The sequence below is a fragment of the Hyaena hyaena genome, unplaced genomic scaffold (assembly GCF_003009895.1).
Source record: "Hyaena hyaena isolate Hyena2069 unplaced genomic scaffold, ASM300989v1 scaffold_62, whole genome shotgun sequence".
In the NCBI taxonomy this organism is placed as follows: domain Eukaryota; kingdom Metazoa; phylum Chordata; class Mammalia; order Carnivora; family Hyaenidae; genus Hyaena; species Hyaena hyaena.
In genome coordinates, this window is record NW_024080694.1 from 1,342,164 (window position 1) to 1,362,220 (window position 20,057).

A 20,057-nucleotide genomic window follows, 5' to 3' on the forward strand; every position below is an offset into this window, starting at 1 on the left:
CCTCATCCCTGAAATGAAGGTAGAGCAGCACTAAACCATTTCGAACACCGAGGAAATTGATCTGAAGATTAACACAACAATCTGCATAACTTGAAACACAGAACTTGGCAGAAATTCATCCCAAAAGAAAGAACAGGAAGAAATGACATCCAGAGGCTTAATCAACACAGATATAAGCAAGATGTCTGAACTAGAATTTAGAACCACGATAACAGGAATATTAGCTGGGGTTGAAAAAAATCATAGGATCCCTTTCTGAGGAGATAAAAGAAATAAAATCTAGTCAAGATGAAATTAAAAATGTTATAACTGAAATGCAGTCTCAAATGGATGCCACGATGGCATAGATGGATGAAGCAAGAGCAGCAAATCAGCGATATAAAAGATAAAATAATGGAGAATGATGAAGCAGAAAAAAGGAGGGAAACAAAGGCAAAAGATTATGATATAAGACTTAGAGAACTCAGTGACTTATTAAAAAGAAATAACATCTGAATCATAGGAGTCACATAAGATGAAGAGAGAGAGAAAGGGGCAGAAGGGTTATGTGAGCAAATTATAGCAGAAAACTTTCCTAATCGGGTGAAGGACATAGACATCAAAATCCAAGAAGTGCAGAGAACTCCCATTAGATTCAACAAAAACTGAGGCATATCATAGTTACCAAGGCATATCGTTGTCAACTTCACAACATACACAGACAAGGAAAGAATTATAAAAGCAGCAAGGGAAAAAAAATCCTTGATCAATAAGGGAAGACTTATCAGACCTATCTGCAGAAACTTGGCAGGGCAGAAAAGAGTGGCCAGATACAGTTAACGTGCTGAATCAGAAAAATATGCAGCCAAGAATTCTTTATCCAGTAAGGCTGTCATTCAAAACAGAAGAACAGATAAAGAGATTCCCAGACAAACAAAAACTAAAGCAGTTCATGACCACTAAACCAGCCCTGTAAGAAAATTTAAGGGGGACTCTTTGAGTGGAGAAAAGACAAAACAAAACAAAACAAACAAATAAAAAGCAACAAGAACTACAAAAGACCAGAGAACATCACCAGAAACACCAACTCTACAGGCAACACAATGGCACTAAATTCATATCTTTCAGTACTCACTCTAAATGCCAATGGACTAAATACTTCAATCAAAAAACATAAGGTGTCAGAACAGATAAGAAAACAAGACCCATCTATATGCTGCTTACAAAAGACCCATTTTAGGGTAAAGACACCTGCAGATTGAAAATAAGGATATGGAGAACCATCTATCATGCTAATGGTCATCAAAAAAAAAAAAAAAAGCTGGAGTAGACATACTTATATCAGACAAACTAGATTTTAAAATAAAGACTCTAACTACAGTTGAGGAAGTGCATTATATCATAATTAAGGGGTCTATCCACCAAGAAGATCTAACAATTGTAAATATTTATACCCCGAACGTGGTACACCCAAATACGTAAATCAATTAATCACAAAAATAAAGAAATTCATTGATAATAATAGCATAATAGTAAGGGACTTCAACACCCCATTTACAACAGTGGACAGTCATGTAAGCAGAAAATCAACAAGGAAACAATGGCTTTGAATGACACACTGGACTGAATGGACTTAACAGATATATTCAGAATATTTCATCCTAAAGCAGCAGGATACACATTTTTTCGAGTGCACATGCAATATTCTCTAGAACAGATCACATACTGGGTCCAAAAAGTGACAAAGAGATTGAGATCATATCTTGCATATTTTCAGACCACAATGCTATGAAACTCAAAATCAACCACAAGAAAAAAATTTGGAAAGGCCATGAGTACTTGGAGATTAAAGAACATCCTACTAAAGAATAAATGGGTTAACCAAGAAATTAAAGAGAAAATGAAAAAGTACATGGAAGCCAATAAAAATGAAAACATGATACCACAAAACCTCTGGGATGCAGCAAAGGCAGTCATAAGAGGGAAGCATATAGCAATCCATGCCTTCCTAAAGAAGAAAGAAAGGTGTCAAACACAACCTAACCCTACACCTAAAAGAGTTGGAGAAAACAGCAAATAAAACCCCAAACCAGCAGAAGAGACGTAATAAAGATCAGAGCAGAAGTCAATGATAATGAAATAAAAAACACAGAAGCACAGATCAATGAAACCAAGAGCTGCTTCTTTGAAGGAATTAACAGAATTGATAATCCCCTAGCTATAATGGTCAAAAAGAAAAAGGAAAGGACCCAAAAAAGTAAAATCATGTATGAAAGAGGAGAGTTCATAATCAACACTGAAGACATACAAACAATAAACAGAGAATATTATGAACAAGTATATGCCAACAAATTGGGCAATCTAGAAGAAATGGACAAATTCCTAGAAACATAAACTACCAAAACTGAAAAAGGAAGAAAGAAAAATTTGAGCAGACCCTATAAGCAGTAAAGAAATTGAATCAGTTGGGGCACTTGGATGGCTCAGTCGATTGAGCGTCCAACTTCAGCTCAGGTCATGATCTTGCGGCTCATGGGTTTGAGCCCTGCATCAGGCTCTGTACTGACAGCTCAAAGCCTGGAGACTGTCTTCGGATTCTGTGTCTCCCTCTCTGACCCTCCCCTGCTCATGCTGTTTCTCTCTCAAAAATAAATAAAAAACATTAAAAAAAAAAAAAAAAGAAATTGAATCAGTAATCAAAAATCTCCTAGTAAACAAGAGTCCAGGGCTGGACAGCTTTCCAGGGGAATTCTACTTAACATTTAAAGAAGAGTTAACACCTCTTCTTTTGAAGCCACTCCAAACAATAGAAATGGAAGTAAAACTTCCAAATTCATTTTACGAGGCTACTATTACCTTGATTCCAAAACCAGACAAACACCCCACTAAAAAGGAGAACTACACACCAATTTCCCTGATGAACATGGATGCTAAAATTCTCAACAAGATACTAGCAAACCAGATCCGACAATACATTAAAAGAATTATTCATCATGATCAGCTGGGATTTATTCCTGGGATGCAGGGCTGGTTCAATATATGCAAATCAATCAATGTGATACATCACATTAATAAAAGAAAGGATAAGAACACATGAACTTCTCAATAGATACTCTAAAATGATCAACAGCATTTGACAAAATACAGCATCCTCTCTTGATAAAAACTCTCAAGAAAGTAAGGACAGAAAGAAGACCATACATCAAGATCATAAAGGCCATATTCAAAAGACCCACCACTAATAACATCCTCAATGGAGAAAACTGAGAGCTTTCCCCCTACGGTCAGGAACATGACAAGGATGTCCACTCTCACCACTGTTATTGAACATAGTGTTGGAAGTCCTAGCCTCAGCAATCAGACAATACAAAGAAATAAGACATCCAAATCAGCAAGGAGAAAGTCAAACTTCCACTCTTCCCAGATGATATGATACTCTATGTGGAAAACCCAAAAAACTTCACCAAAAAACTACTAGAACTGATACATGAATTCAGCCAAGTTTCAGGATATAAAAATCAATGTACAGAAATCTACTGCATTTCTATACACCAATAATAAAGCAGCAGAAATATAAATCAAAGAATCAATTCCATTTACAATGGCACATAAAAACATAAAATACCTAAGAATAAACCTAACCAAAGAAGTGAAAAATCTATACGTTGAAAACTATAGAAAGCTATGAGAGAAATTTAGAAAGACACCAAAAAATGGAAAAACATTCCATGCTCACAGATTGGAAGAACAAATATTGTCTAAATGTCAATACCACCCAAAGCAATCTACAAATTCAATGTGATCCCTATCAAAATAACACCAGCACTTGTCACAGACCCAGAACAAACAATCCTAAAATTTGTATGGAACCAGAAAAGACCCCAAATAGCCAAAGAAATCCTGAAAAAGAAAACTAAAGCTGGAGGCATCACAACTTCAGACTTCAAAGCTGTAATCATTAATAGAGTATGGTCCTGGCATAAAAACAGGCACATAGATAAATGGAACAGAATAAAGAATCCAGAGATGGACCAACAAACATATGGCCAACTAATCCAACTAATCTTTGACAAAGCAGGAAATAATATCCAATGGGAAAAAGACAGTCTCTTTATCAAATGGTGTTGGGAAAACTGGACAAGGACATGCAGAAAAATGAACCTGGACCACTTTCTTACACCATATGCAAAAATAAACTGAAAATGGATGAAAGACCTAAAGGTGAGACAGGAAGCGATCAAAAACCCAGGGGAGAAAACAGGCAATAACCTCTTTGATCTCAGCTACAGCAGCTTCTTACTTGACATGTCTCCAGAGGCAATACAAACAAATCTAAAATGAACTACTGGGACATCATCAAGATAAAATCTTCTACACAATGAAGGAAACAATCAGCAAAACTAAAAGGCAATGGACTGAAGGGGAGAAGATATTTGCAAATGACATATCAAATAAAGGGTTAGTATCCAAAATCTATAAAGAACTTATCAAACTCAACACCCAAAAAACAAACAATCCGGTAAAGAAATGGCAAAAGACACAAATAGACACTTATCCAAAGAAGACATCCAGATGTCTAACAGAGACCTGAAAAAATGCTCAACATCACTCATCATCGGTGAAATACAAATCAAAACCACACTGAGATACCACCTCACACTAGTCAGAGTGGCTAAAATTAACAACTCAGGCAACAACAGATGTTGGCGAGGATGTGGAGAAAAAGGAACTCTTTTTCACTCTTGGTGGGAATGCAAACTGGTGCAGACACTCTGGGAAACAGTACTGAGCTTCCTCTAAAAATTAAAAAAGAATTACCCTATGACCCAGCAGTTACACTACGGGGTATTTATCCAAAGGATATAGGAGTCCTGATTCGAAGGGGCACATGCCCCCTAATGTTTATAGAAGCACTATTGACAATTGCCAAAGTATGGAAAAAGCCCTCCTTAATGCCCATCATCAAATGATGAACGGATAAAGAAGATATGGTATAAATGTACAATGGAATATTACTCAACAATCAAAAAGAATGAAATTTTGCCATTTGCAACAATGTGGATGGCACTAGAGTGTATTATGCTAAGTGCAATGAGTCAGTCAGAGAAAGACAAATATATGATTTCACTCATATGTGGAAGTTAAGAAACAAAATAGATGAACATAAAGGAAGAGAAGCAAAAATAAGATAAAAACAGAGAGGGAGACAAACCATAAGAGACTCTTAAATACAGAGAACAAACTGAAGGTTGCTGGTGGGATGTTGGGTAGGGGGATGGGCTAAATGAATGATGGGCATTAAGGAGGGCACTTGTTGGGATGAGTACTGAGTGTTCTATGTAAGTGATGAATCACTAAATTTTATTCCTAAAACCATTATTACGCTATATGTAAACTAACTTGGATTTAATTTTTTTAATGTAAAAAAAATTTTTTAATCAAAGTGAATTCAAATTCCAACAATTCCCAACCCCTCTACTATGCCACATCCACCCATTGCTTCCTTAGGTGACTGTAATAACTTTCTGCCTCCCTGCTTCCAACTTTGTCTTCCTACATCCAAATCTCAACCCAAAAAGCAGACTGTTATTTTAAAACTCAAATTAGACGATGTGACATGTCTACTCATGACCCTTCTCCATCCAGATCATCTGTCTGATAAGTCCTGCCTACACAACTATTATAAGTTAAGAGAGGAAAAGAAACGGTGGGCATTATGTTCATAATCACTGAAGAGTCCCAGGATGTACACTCTGATCTGGACCTAAACCAGATCAAAAACTTGTTGACTTTTGCTTACAAAATGTTCACTAGCTCTGATGAGAGCCAAATGCTCTATTTCTTTTTTCTTTGGCCAATTCTCTTAGATGAAGTACTTGACTAGCTGGCCATTATGATGATTCAAACTAATTTTATAAGAGGTAGCTCTTTACTTTCTAAATACCTAAGGACTACATGCTTGCAATAAGTGTTAACAAATATAACAAACGTTCTAGTTAAAAAATGTTTGCATTTATTTAAACTTATTTTTGGCCTCATAATATCGGTAAAAAAAAAAAACACACAGCAATTTTTGAAGGTTTACTATGGTCTTTGCTTGCAGTATAATCTTAACTGATTATCAGAAGAACTTTGTGAGGCAGGAACTATCTGCATGTTTTACACAAGCAAATTGAGGCCCAGAGAGCTCATTTTCTCAAAGACATGAACAGGACTGAAACTATAATTTAAACTCAGATGTGTCTGGCTGTAAAGTCTTACTCTGTTTGACCTCATTATAGTGTTACTGTAAGGGGAGAATTGTGTCATAATGAAACCAAAAGAATAAACCCTAAAATTGGCACAGCTAGCACTGAATTGTAGCTGTAGTACTGTGTGACTTTATTCAGGTTGCATTGCCTCCCCAAGCCTCAATTTCTTCATCTGTGATGTAGGGCAATCGATAACTCTCACAATTGTGAGGACAGAGTGAGAAATATTAATACATTGTAGTTATTATTATTTCTGATCTGGTAGATGAGGAAAAAAGGAACTGTAAAATGAAATGACTTGCTCAAAGCTAAATTGCTATCAGTGGAAGAAACAAGAAGAGCTAAATTTGTGAAATTTCTGACGTTCTACAGCCCATTCAGGCAATCTTGCATGGTTCAACCTCAGAGGGATTCTGTCCCAAGTTCTATGCTCTATTTACTGGACAACAGATGAACATTTGAGAGCTGTAATTTTGGCAGCTTTTAACAACCTTGGTAAGGGGCGCCTGGGTAGCTCAGTCAGTTAAGTGTTTGACTCTTGATTTTGACTCAGGTCACTATCCTACAGTTTGTGGGATAAAGCCCCACACTGGACTCTGTGCTGATGTCACGGAGCATCCTTGGGATTCTCTCTTTCCCTCTCTCTCTGTCCCTCCCCTGCTTACACACAAATTCTCTCTAAATAAATAAATAAGCTTTAAAAAATAACTTTAGAATGAAGATCTGTCTTTTAGGATTCTCTAATTATCAGTATCTGTAGGAAGAGAAAATGTGAGTACTTCTAAATTTCAACATCACTCCATTTTTAGCAGCTATAATAACATGTCTTCATTATCTCACAATTTCTGCAAGTCTGGACTCCAGGCCTAGCCTTTCTGGGGGATCAGTGTAGGGTCTGTCAAGGATGCAAGTATCAGCTGGGGCTACCATCTCCTCCAAGGCCTGACTGGGAAGGATGCGTTTTCAAGCTCACGTAGGATGTTGGCACAATTCAGTTCCTTGTAATTGTAGGACTGGAATTTTGAGTTTCTTGCTGATCGTTGGCTCGGGACCACCCTTAGATCCTAGAGGCTGCTCAGAGCGCCTTGCTGAATTGGTTTTCCCAACAGTGGGTTGCTTCTTCCAAGTCAGCAAGGGATACAAGACTCCAGCAAGACAGACCCTACAGTCTTATGTAATTAATCACATTATCACATCCAGGTGGTCATGTGTATCCGGTCATCTCAGCCGTATGTGGTTGGTTAGAAGCAAGTCACAGGTCCACCCACCCTCCAAGAGAGGGAAGCACGCAAAGGCATTCCCAGGAAATACAGACCTTGAAGACATCTTAAGAGTCGGTCCAGCAGGGGCACCTGGGTGGCTCATTGGTTACACATCCGACTCTTGATTTCAGCTCAGGTCATGATCTCAGGGTCATGGGATCAAGCCCAGTGTTACTATCAATGCAGTCTGCTTGGGAATCTCTCTCTCCCTCCCTCTCTGCTCCTCTCCTGCTCCTGATGGCTCTCTCTCATTCGCTCTCTCACTCTCTCAAATAAATAAACATTAAAAGAATTTTTTTAAGTGTCTAGCATATAGGGGATGGCAACAGAATGACATGGGGGGAGGGATAGTGATGATATGTGGTTGTAACAAATAGTTTAAGAGGTTAAAAAAGTCAGCCCGTAGCCTGTGATAGGTTACCTTTTTCTGTCACTGACTTGACAAACTGGTGAGGGGACAGATTCAAGCCATGGACTTGGAAATGTTAAAGTCCTACACTTAAGTTTAATGTGCTTTGGATGTGTCCTAACTCAATAAAATAATTCTGCCTTTCTTACTATTTCTTACAATTTCCCTGTAAGTAGGCATAATTTATGTCTTTGTATGGGATGTATGCTGGTCGTGTAACCTAATTTTTAACAGTATTAGCAGTCTGATGATTTTCCTTGTTGTTTTAAAGAACAAAAGTAATTCTAATTTAGTTCTTATTCAACCAAAACAAAACAAAAATCCCCATTTTAACATATTGTTACCCCCTGAAGAGACTGGAAAACTCAAGCATGGTTGTTCCATTTCAATCTTTGATTTCTTAAATAAGCTGACAAAGAAATGACATATTTCGATTGAATTTATCAAATGTTTATTATTTTTTGCTACCAGTTCTTTGGGGGTAATTATGGCTCTATAATTCAGTAAACATGTCCTGATGTAAACAACCATGAAAATTGCATTTTTGAATGCTCCAACTGTGCCCACAACATAATCAGAAGCAGTAATTTATTACTCAGACTAATAATTAGAAGTAATTAACTACTAGAAGCAATTAGAAATAGTAATTTATTTCTTAACATAATGTAATGAGATGCTTTTTCAATGCATGTTTGAATATTCAGCAACCAGTAATTACTTTCAGAGGAAAGAACGAATTGCGGCGGCTTAGTTAGCAATCGTAGATGTCTGGCGCGCATGTCGGTCTGGCGCATAAACATGGAGGACTGACAAGCCACTGGGTAGAGTCCTGCTGCACATGAGATTTCTGTGACACACTTGGAAAGAAATGGTCTCAGGGTTCCATATTTATGCCGTCACTGAGAGTGTTTACCGAGGGTCTGAACTGTATGTATAGGCTATGTACTGTGTCATCCATGCTAGGTGCTGATGACATAAAAGTGAATGCAAGAGACACATTCCCTCCCCAGGAGAGGTCACACTTTAGAGAAAAGTATAGACAAATGTGGTACATAGCTTGATGGGCCAGTAAATATAAGGTGCTCAGGGAATAGAGCAAAGAGGAGGGCTTTTTGTTTTGTTTTTATTATCTCATCAGCATAGGGAATATGGTCAATGTACTATAATCGCATTGTATGGTGACAGATGGTAGCTACACTCTTGATGAGCATAGAATACATACAGAGATGTCACTATGTTGTACACGTGAAAATAATGGAACATTATATGTCAACTGTACTCAAATAAAAAAATTATTTACATAAACTTCATCGGGCCTCTCTGATTGGCATGCAGAGAGAAAGAAGAGCGAGAAGAGTCTCTGGCACTCACCAAAACACAGATGAAAAGCCCCAGAGGTGGGAATGAGCTGGACACCCCCACAGTGTAGGGAAGACCCCACAGACTGGAACAGACAGTGCAAGGGAAAGATTAAGAGGCAGCCTGGTCCCCGCCTGCATGGCTATTCCAGCCACATTAAGGAATGTCATCTTTCCCTTAGGAATGATACAGGAGTCCTGAAGAGAGCTAAAATGGGGATGACACAATAAGGTTGTCTGTTTAAGAGATCCTTCTGGCAGCTATTCAAGGTAGAAGGAGGGAAGGCAAGGAAGGATGTGGGGAAGCCAAATAGCATGCTAATGAGAAGTTCAGTTGAAAGATATGATATCTTGCACCATAACGATGGCTGTGGGATGGAGAAATATAGACTCATCATGAATATTTAGGAATATAATTGGCAGGGCTTGATGACAGACTGAATACAAACGGTGACAGAAAAGAAAAGGGAGCTGCCGGGTATAGCCGAATAGAAGCAGCCACTGCCCAGAGTGGCTCCAAGTTGCATTGTTGACTGATGGTGTTTTGGGGGACGTGTTGAGTCTGAAGTGCTCAAATGCATCAAGGGGAGCTGTTAGCAGGCAGAATATGTGTGCGTTTGGAGCTTAGATGGTGGGCCTCAGCTAGAGGTACATATTTTAGAGTCTCAACAGCATATAGGAGGTGATGTTCTTTTTATTTTTTTAATATTTATCCATTTATCTTTGAGAGAGAGAGAGAGAGAGAGAGAGAGAGAGAGAACAGGGGAGGGTGCAGAGAGGGAGGCAGAGAGACAGAATCTCAAGCAGGCTCCACACTGTCAGCACAGAGCCTGATGCAGGGCTCTGACTCCCAAGCCATGAGACCATGACCTGAGCTGAAGTTGAATGCTTAACCAACTGAGCCACCCAGGCATCCCGTAGGGGGTGATGCTCTTCACAGAGAATTTACAGTAAGGAAAATCCAAGGCAAGACTGAGCCTGGAGCACCTCTGTCTGCACAAGCCCCACAGCTAAGGACTCTGCATCCCTCCCCAGGGTGTCCCAGTTTTTTCTCTGTGTTCCCGGAGGCAATCCATGCAAGCCTCTTCGGCCCCCTCAAGGACATTCTCTGCCCAAGGCCTTTCTAGGGCAGCAGCTTTACTGCTATTGCTGCCGACACCACCTTATGAGAACCAAGTGCTCCTTTTCTTCCTGGGACTTCTATTGTGCCCAGAGCTGGACCCTTAAGGTAACCAATAGTGCTGTGCTCTCCTCAGCCTTCACTGTGTTAACACATCCACACTGACCTCAATGCGGAAAAAGCGATGGTCTCTCCAAAACTCTAGATGGTGCATTCATTCACGTGTAACCCATTGCCTCCTATCCATGTAAGGACCAGGCATGGTCCACATGGCGGGCTTAGGGGAATGGATGCCATGCCGGTCTCTTAGGTGTCTCTTTGCTCATTTGTCCCACAACCACCTATTCAAGGGGCTCGTGGACAAAAACCCCAAGGTGGAGCTAAGAGGCCAGTTCATTGCATGAAGCCAGTCTGCATCCCAGCTCTGTTTCAACCTCACTACCCTTCAGAGAACAGTCAGTGGTAATACTCTAGTCTGCAGCCAATGCTGATGGAATCAACAGGCATTCCTATAGAATTTGTACTTTGTAAAAAACAACGTACATTATCTTATGTAATTTTCATAACAATCCCAGGAGGTAGATGTCATTATCCTCATGACAAAGATGAGGAAGCCAAGGCTCCGGGAAGTTAAGTGAATTGAATCACATTGCTAAGGCTGGTGGGACAGTAATTGAAAACAATATTTTTAACTAAATTTTGGACATTTTCTTATTACACCAAACTCAAAGCTACTCAAGCTAGAAAAATTGTAATTGATCAAAGATTTCATGGATTTATGTCACCATCACATGTAATTCTGAACTATATGTGACAGGTGAGTCCAGGACAAATAAGACTAAGAAAACTTTAATCACCTCTACTTATGAAAAAGCTGCAGAATTCAGTGGCAAAATCATAATTCCAGGGACAACGTGTTGGGAACACTGAGGTGTGGCAGGACTCAGGAATGATAAACCACTATGAATCCAGAGACAAAAACTAGTGGAAAGCAAAGTATCTAGATCTCCATTTGTTACCGCAGCAGCAGGTAAGAAACACAATTGGTACCGTGCTTTCAAAGCGTGGTCACTCACATGAAACGGGATCACCCAGGGTGCTCATGAAATGCTCGTTCCTGGCCTGATTCCTGTCTCAGAATGTCTGGAGAAGGAACCCATTAATTTGCATTTTAAAAAGATGTGCAGTGATTCTTTTGCCTCGTAAAGTTGGAGACCAACTAAAATAGATCCTTGCAAAACTATGTATTAGCCTGGTGGCAGGAAATGAGAACAGTGGCTTCGTTGAGGACAAACGAAGTTTTCTCAATATAATGATTTCCACAGCAAGCATAAGGCTCAGAGCGCTTGGACAAGTGCTAATCAATAGAGGCAGGTGTTGTGGGAAAGAAAACTGAGTTTAGCGGTGGAGACTTGAACTTCCTACTTTGCCAGATCTCTTGGGAAAATCACTTAACGTCTCAGCCTTAGTTTCCTCATCTAAAAATAGTGAAATTAATTCCTGCCTTGCAAAGTTATTTTAGTCACTAAGTAGGATTTAGAGGGTGGAACGTTGAAGAACTGGAAAGCTCTATGCATAGAGGAGCTCTGTGCCTTTCCTTTGATGTATGTTTTTATGAGTTCTCACCCATGCAGCACCACTAGTAGGACCTCAGCTACTTGTAAGCATCAAAATCAAGTTCATGACCATAAGGCCTTGACAACTGGAGTTCTCAATGTCCCCAAGAAGTCGGTTTCCTATTTACTTTTCTTGCAACACATGGACAGCTGCAGAACGTGAAGCTAACTGTTGGCCAGGTAGACGAAAACGGTCAGAGCCGTGCAAACTTTCTCCCTTTGTTCCTCAGTACGACCATTATATTTTCTCCTGCTGCCTCCAAAGCTATGCCTCACTCCATCCTCTCCCCCCAAAAAGAGCACAGATTATGCTCTGAAAAGCAGAGATCTTTATTATATTCTGAATGATGTGCTAAGACATAGTTCTCAGAAAGTATTTTTTAATTATCTGGCCTTACAATATCTTATTGCTGTAACATCTCCTGGACTCTTAAACCCGTAACACCATGAAGTAGATTCTACTATTAGAGCATCTCTAATCAAATTTAAAACATCACTGCTTCATCCTAGCTTGGACTAGTTTCACATCCTTTTCATCTTCCCAGCATTTTATCTCATCCTTTAAATATCTGACATGCATTGCATTTCTATGGTCAGCCTGCAAGCTTTTACCCATCATGAATCCTGCCTCTGAGAGTGGTTAAACCATCCCACCCCAAAATTCCCGTCATCCACTTCCACTGTCCTTCTCTGGCATTAGGAACGAGTTTAATTCAACTGGAAATGAGTTTTTGCTAGTTTCCTAGGGAGGCAGGTGGTTATAGGAGTCTTAAGAAGCAGAGTCTTGGAAAATGAAAGATGAGTGAAAGAAGGAAGAAGAAAGAAAAGAGTCTGACTATACCAAGTACCTGCTACCTGAAAAGCACTAGGTAAGAACTTTATATCCATTGCTTCATTTAATTAAAACCCTGCTTCCCATCTGGCCCCCACAGGCTTTAATCTTAATCTCTCCTGGCAGTTCCCCACATTGGGCTGCACTTAGAGTGGAAATTTCATTTTGCTTGAAAATCAATCCTAGGAATTTCAGAACATGAACTTTCTCATCACTCAACCCATAATAACCATTTACTGGTATTTACTTGCCCCCTTTGGCAGGTATCATGTAAATATATGTAGGAAAGTCTGTTATACAACATCTTCATGGAAACTGAAACCCCTGACTTTGCTATGGTGACTCTGACTCCACTCACTCTCAACCACAATGCTGGAAGGACCCTACAGGTCATCTGATCTATTACCCATTCCCCCACTTTAGAGACAAGAAAATTGAGGGCCACCTGGTAGATAGGGAGCCCCTATAACCTTTTAATTTTTCTGAAGGTACTTAAAAGGGTAGAGAAATTCCCAAAACCCGCCCACCAAGAAAGGATGATTTCACCTGCTATTTCTAGGACTTCTATTTAACCTTCCACTAAAACTTATTTTAATTGTTTATATTGATTTACCTGATTGTTTGCATTGATTCTGGGGACATTCAATACTTTAGCCCTGAGTGGAATCGAGATGCATCCAGATCACAGAAGCACTGTAGCAACCAATGAGTGAAACTGGCATCTCCTGCCCCATAACTGAAACCACAGTCATTGAGGCTCAGCCTCAAGGGACTGGCCCTCCTCAACATTGTTCCCACTGTTCCCATTCTTCAGGGCCACTGTCCAATGTCACTATACAGGGCTCACAAGTAAGTAGGAAGCAAAGATTATTTGGTGATCCATGTTTTTACCACAGAGAAGTAGAGGCCTGATGACACCCAGTGCCAATGATGACACTGAACCAACCCCATAATTCCTGGGCTAGAGAGTCTTATTTTCCCAACTTCTCCCCACTGAAACAAGGAAGAGTCCTTTCCTGTCCAAGTCCAGGGTCATTTGGTACAGGTGGGGCCCACTGAAGCTATTTTGAAAACACCTGGGATTTTTCTTGGGCAATGATAACAAGGAACCTCACAGAAATCCTAAGACTTAAATGAACCCAGATGGATCTCACAGGACTGGAGCTGGGTGTTAGAAATGTCAGCTACTCTTCCTGTCTCTCAGAGGCAATTGGGTCTCTCTGAGCTCTGTTTCTCTTTGGCATCATTTCCGTTCTCTCTAGCTTCTCTAAGCAGGACCCAGCCCCATATCTGAGGCTGAACTTTTCATGACTGCCAGCTAAGCACCTGTAATATACTGACACCAGCAGCTCTGTTTTAACTCATACAGTGATTCACTTCAGGTTTCTCTGGTCCGAGCAGCACTGGCTGGGGGTGGTTATGAGGTACATAAGGCAAACAATTGAGTATGAGCAGGTCAAATAAGAAAGGCAAGCTGGAATGGCTGATTGCCACCTTCAGTGCAACATTCAACTTTGTACGAGAGTTTTCTGACAGCACTGATTCATGATTTCCTCCTTCTCTCTTGCCTCTGCTTCTCCTCTTCCTAAAATACCAAACAATAGAAGAATCAGGGATAGGTCCAAAGCAGGATTTGGGACTCCCTAAATAAACAGTAAGTTGATGACTCCGGAACAGAGAAAATAATATCTGCTTCTCCTAATACACACACACACACACACACACACACACACACACACACACACACCACTTCCCAAGACAACACATATCCCACCTTCGCATGTACAAACACATTTGCAAACACTCAATACATATTCACTGAATGACATATAAATGGGTAAATGAATGAATGGACAAATAAACTCTGTCTTTGTGAAGATGTGAGTTTGTACAGACAAGAATATTACAAAATTCTAAAGAAATGTTCTGCCCAGGGCACTCAGATGGCTCAGTTGTTGAGCATCTTACTCCAGTTCTGGTGGTGGTCTCACGGTTCCTGAATTTAAGTCCTGCATTGGGTGAGCTCGAGCCCAACTTCAGGTGAGTCCCACTTCTCTCTCTCTCTCTCTCTGTCTGTCTGTCTCTCTGCCTCTCTCTCTCCTTCTCTCCCTTTCTCTCTGCCCCTCCTGGGATTCTGTCTCTCTCTCTCTGTGCCCCTGGCTCACTTGTGCCCTTTCTCTCTCTCTCAAGAAAAAGAAATGTTCTGCCCATATGTGATTAACTTCTCTTCCCTTCCATTAGTGTAACATGGAGAAGCAACACAACATGAAGGTAAAGGGCATGGCCTCTGGAGAAAGACTTCTTAGGTTGGGTTAGTGTGACCTTGGACAAGTGACTTAACTTCCCTGTGCCTCTGATGCTTCACCTAGAGAATGGGGATGAAAATAATAGTGTTACCCTTATAGGTTTGGTGTGGAGATTGAAAGAATTAATGTATGAAAAGTTCTTGTAAGAGTTTCAGGCAGAGTAAGCACTATATAAGAATTCTTATAATTAGACTAGTGAGTTATTTCCATAAATTCAATGTAATACAACAAATGTTTATCGATATGTAAACATATATACATATATATTGCATGTGTGGTATCTGTGTTTCTGTCCATCCATCTAAAAGTGCACACAGATAGTTGTATCTATTTACTGTGAACTTATGATTATGATAAGGATTGGTCAAGGAATCAGATGAGGGAAATAGCTGTATAAGCAACTAACCCAGGAGGTTGACTTAACAAGAATATGTTACATAAAAGTACCCACACGGTGATGAGAAATAGGAATAAAAGATTAAGTCTGCCTGACTTAATACGCGAGAATTTTCTCATGTATTGGCTCAGAAATTCCAATGGTTAGGAAAGTTTGTCCATCTATACAAGAAATGAGAGGTTTCTGCCCTTGTGGTTTGGGGGTGGCTTTGCCCCTCACCTGCCATGGCTCTATCCCAGATTTTTTAGGTGTTGGCCCTGCCCCAGGGGCTCAAGCTCTGAACATCCTTAGCAGCAATGTATGGAAATATGTGAAGAAATGAATGAAACCTTGGAGAGGGAGTTAATGGAAGAGGAAAATACAAAGATATAGAAGAGAGAAACTGTGACTGTTGAAGAGACGGTGAGGCTGGGAGATGAGGTCCCATGATGGGACATAAGTGGAGGAATTCGCTTCAAGACAAGGATACAGGGATTGTCAGGAAGTGATCTATGTGCACCAGGCCATGGCTGGAAATTGAGTCTCAAGCAATGCTAGAACTCTCAAGTATTGAGTGACCCCCACTGGGTGTAAGAGGAGTCTCCAAAGAGGGTGTGAAGGAGATTGTCTTCCCAAAACCCAGAGTCATTTCCAGCGGCAGCCAAAAGAAAGAACCAACCACCTACAAGTTCCAAGCAGGAGGAAAGCCAAGCACAGTTCCACAAAGCAAGTGAGAAGACAAGAGAGAAGGCCATAACTATCTTGGGGAGAGAAAAGGTAAGTAACCAATAGATCTTGATATGGAAAAGAAGAAACAATATGAAACTTTATTTTCCTCTCTTTGATGGTGGTTTGGGGTGATCGTGGGGTTCTTGAAGATGTCTTTGGTGCAAAAAGGTGATTTTATTAAAGCACGGGGACAGAACCTGTGGGCAGAAAGAGCTGCACTGGGGTTGTGAGGAGTGACTGATTATATACTCTGGATTTGGGGAGGTAAAAGGGAGGCCTCCAGAAGCACTTTGATGGGCTAAAGAGGAATCCTAAGATACCTGAGGCCTTGCTAGTGTCAAGCTTAGGTTGTTTTTCCTCAGGTAAGGCAGTAGCATTAGGACAGTAGGAAGTTCCTGGAGACATGTTAGACTCTGTTATTTGCCTCCTCAAGTATTCCTCAATGGGCTGCAGGTTATAAGGGTATTTAATTTTATCTGCCATTTCCTTCTTGCCTTCGTTCCCCACATCACCTTGGAGGGGAGGACAATATTAGATGCTCCAAGAAACTCAGTGTACAGATTTCTGGAGATGAGGATACTGATAAGATTCCCTGTTTCTTGTCATTTACCAAGATACTTGTAAACTGTCAGAGACTAAGTTTCTGCAGGACTGTGATCTCTATCAGTTAGTCATCTGTTTTCTTTCCTTTCCTCTGTTCTGGGGCAGCAAGGAATGCCTGAGGGGTAACCCTCCTGGGGGTGGGGGGAGTATGCCAGCTTGTACTTTGCCCTCAGCTTGCTTTATGCTCCCTCCTCACCTTTACTGAGCACTACAGATAGAGATTCCAAAGAAACTGTTAGGAATTTTCATACTTTGCTGGCTGCCAGTTTTTCCAGACTATCTTCTGCCTTCTCTGGTATTTACCCGTCTGTTGAAGGGAATTAAACCAGGCTGTTTTGTGGTAGGAACCCCTCCCTAAGGAGAGAGAATAAAGGGAGGGAAGACTTCAAGGTCACCTGGATATGAGCCTACATGCCTATAGCCCCCATGACCTTATAAACTGAGACCATTTAATCAGAATGCATGTTTATGTGTGTTACCATATATGGGAGACAAAGAAATAGAAAATGTATGAAAAAACTATGCCATGGGGTGTTGGCCACTCAGTTCTGTGGGTACGAGCCCAACTGAGCAGTGCCGGCACAAATAAAAGTTGCTTCCTGGAAAGAAAAAAAAGGAAGAAAGAAAGAAAGAAATGAGATCAAATCTGGATGGACAAGGGCCCACCCACAGCATAAAGTAGGGGCGAGAGGCAAAATAGGAGTGGGAAAGGCAGTTGTGTAAGTCTTGGGGGGATGATCTGAAACCAAATCTTGTCTCAAGAATCATAGGACCTTGTGTGGGAGGGCAGATTGGACTAAAGCCAGAGAAAATAATGCATTCCTCTCCAGTTAGCATCCTGGGTAGAGCTAATTTGGACTGAGACAGACCCCACATGTGCCAGGTACTAAAATCAATGAACAGTACTTCCTGGCCAAGGACCATAAGCTGGGACTTCCCCTTCCTAATGCTCCATCTTTCACAACTTCCCACAGCCTTCCCTCACCCCATTGGCTCAGCACATTCTAACTGCCCCTATTAGCTATCAGGGGGTGTACCAATGTGGGAGGCCATACCTGCGGCGCTGTCCTTTCTCCTTTTCTCTGTATAAACACAATGACATTTTCCTATGTCTCCTCTAATTCAGCTGAGTTCTTTGCTTTCTGCCTGTGGCCATGGACTCCAGAAGAAAAGAACAGCTCACCCTGTAGCTTTCTTCAAGAGGTTCTGGGGAGGATTTTGCATAAGTAAAACCTACTTTCCAATGGGTTCTTATGTTATTTCAAACTGCTACATCCTCGTTTGGAATTAATCTGCCATGAGCATTCACTCTGTGTCTGTCTCAATCACTAAAGCTCTAAATCACACTGTGTTTAAGAACCACATATTTAAAAACATCTCTATTCCATTTAATAGAGCCAGAACAGAAAATGAATTGGCCTGAGGCTTGAGAAAAAGTTGCAGAAATTGTTACAAGGCCTGATTCAAAAGCAAATATCATATAATGAAACAGTGTGGCTTCTAGAAGTCAACACATCCAATTACCACCTGGGTGGTCCTGGATGTATGGCTTAACAAATATCTGCCTCAAAAGGCTGAATGAAAATTCAATGAGACAATGTTTGTAACGGACCAGCTTTGTAAGTGCTGCAAGGTCTGCCTCTCTCCTTGTCCCTCTTGAAACAAATGAAGTATTTCTCGTCAGAAACCAAGAACCTAGAAAAAGGAGATATGGCTGTGGTAGGACCCAAAGCATATGTGGTAGATTTTCATTCGTCACTTACGCAAAAAATCCTGATTGATCTTCCACTTGGAATGGTTTTCAGGACCAGGACTAGATGTTGTGGGCCATATAAAATTGAGAAACAGACAATGGAGTCTACCCTCAGGAAACTTAAAATCTAACACATGATCAAGGACATCTATACAAACCATGAAGGTATCATATTATAACTGTGAACTAGAAGAGATACCAGTAATTATTTTAGGATTTTAGAATGTAGGAGATGATACATAGTTGCTACAGGTAAAGAAGGAATTGTGGGCTAAACATAAAACACACAGGTGTTTTATGACACCTGACAAAGCATTTAAACCATCCTTAAAGGACTAAGTTAGAGCGACTGACAGGGGATTTCAACTACGGGGAATGTGTCAAAGCTTAGCTCCACCTCCAGGTCTTGATGAAGGCCTATAATGAGTCAAGCATTGTGCTGACCACTTTTCAAACATTTTCTTTTTAATACTCACCCTAAAACTGCAAGGACGATATCATATCTTCTGTTCAGAGAAGAAAAAACCATCTCTGACAGATTCAATGACTTCATCATGGTCACACAGTGGAAGCTGAAGCTAGAATTTGAGCCTAATTTGTACACCGGCTCTGAATCCCCCTGCTACGCACAGAAGAAAGGAAATGCTGGATGTGCATGGCAGACAGGGAATAGTCCAACTTGGCTCGAGCTTAGAGTGTTTAAACATAAACAATAAGAGAGATGTAAGAAAAAAGAACGGGGAAACCCTCGAAAACAACCCACAAATGTTAGCTTAAGAGTTTTGGCCTATTTTATATATTTCAGAACTAATTCAGAAAAGCAAACACCGGAAACATAACCTGCATGTTTTCCATTAAGAAAGGCTTTAAGCACGAAGACAAAAATGAGAGAGAAAGAGTAAGTAGGGGGTCTACAGCAGGAGTTCTCTCTTTTTTAAAAATTTTTAATGTTTATTTATTTTTGGGAGACAGAGCGCAACCAGGGGAGGTGCAGAGAGAGAAGGAGACACAGAATCGGAACCAAGCCCCAGCCTCCGAGCTGTCAGCACAGAGCCCGATGCGGGGCTCAAGCTCATGAGCCGTGAGACCATGACGGGAGCCGAAGTCGGCCGCCCAACCAACTGAGCCACCCAGGCGCCCCAGGAGCTCTCTCTTACACTAATAAATCAATCAGTGGGTCTGGGATTGGTTGTGCTCCAGTTACAAATAACTGCAAAATATCAGTGATTAAAACAATAATCTTGTTCATGCTGCACATCTATTGAAGGTCAGCAAGAAAGTTTTCCATATCACCTAACTCTAGGAACTTTGCTGACAGAGTGGCAACCAACACCAACTGTGAGAGAGGCAAGGGGGTTCTGGATGGTCTGGCATCTGCATGTGAAAGCTCCATCCAGAAGTAACCGGCATCTCTTCCATCCCAACTCACGCATGGTCTCACCCACAGGGTGTGCAGTCCTAGC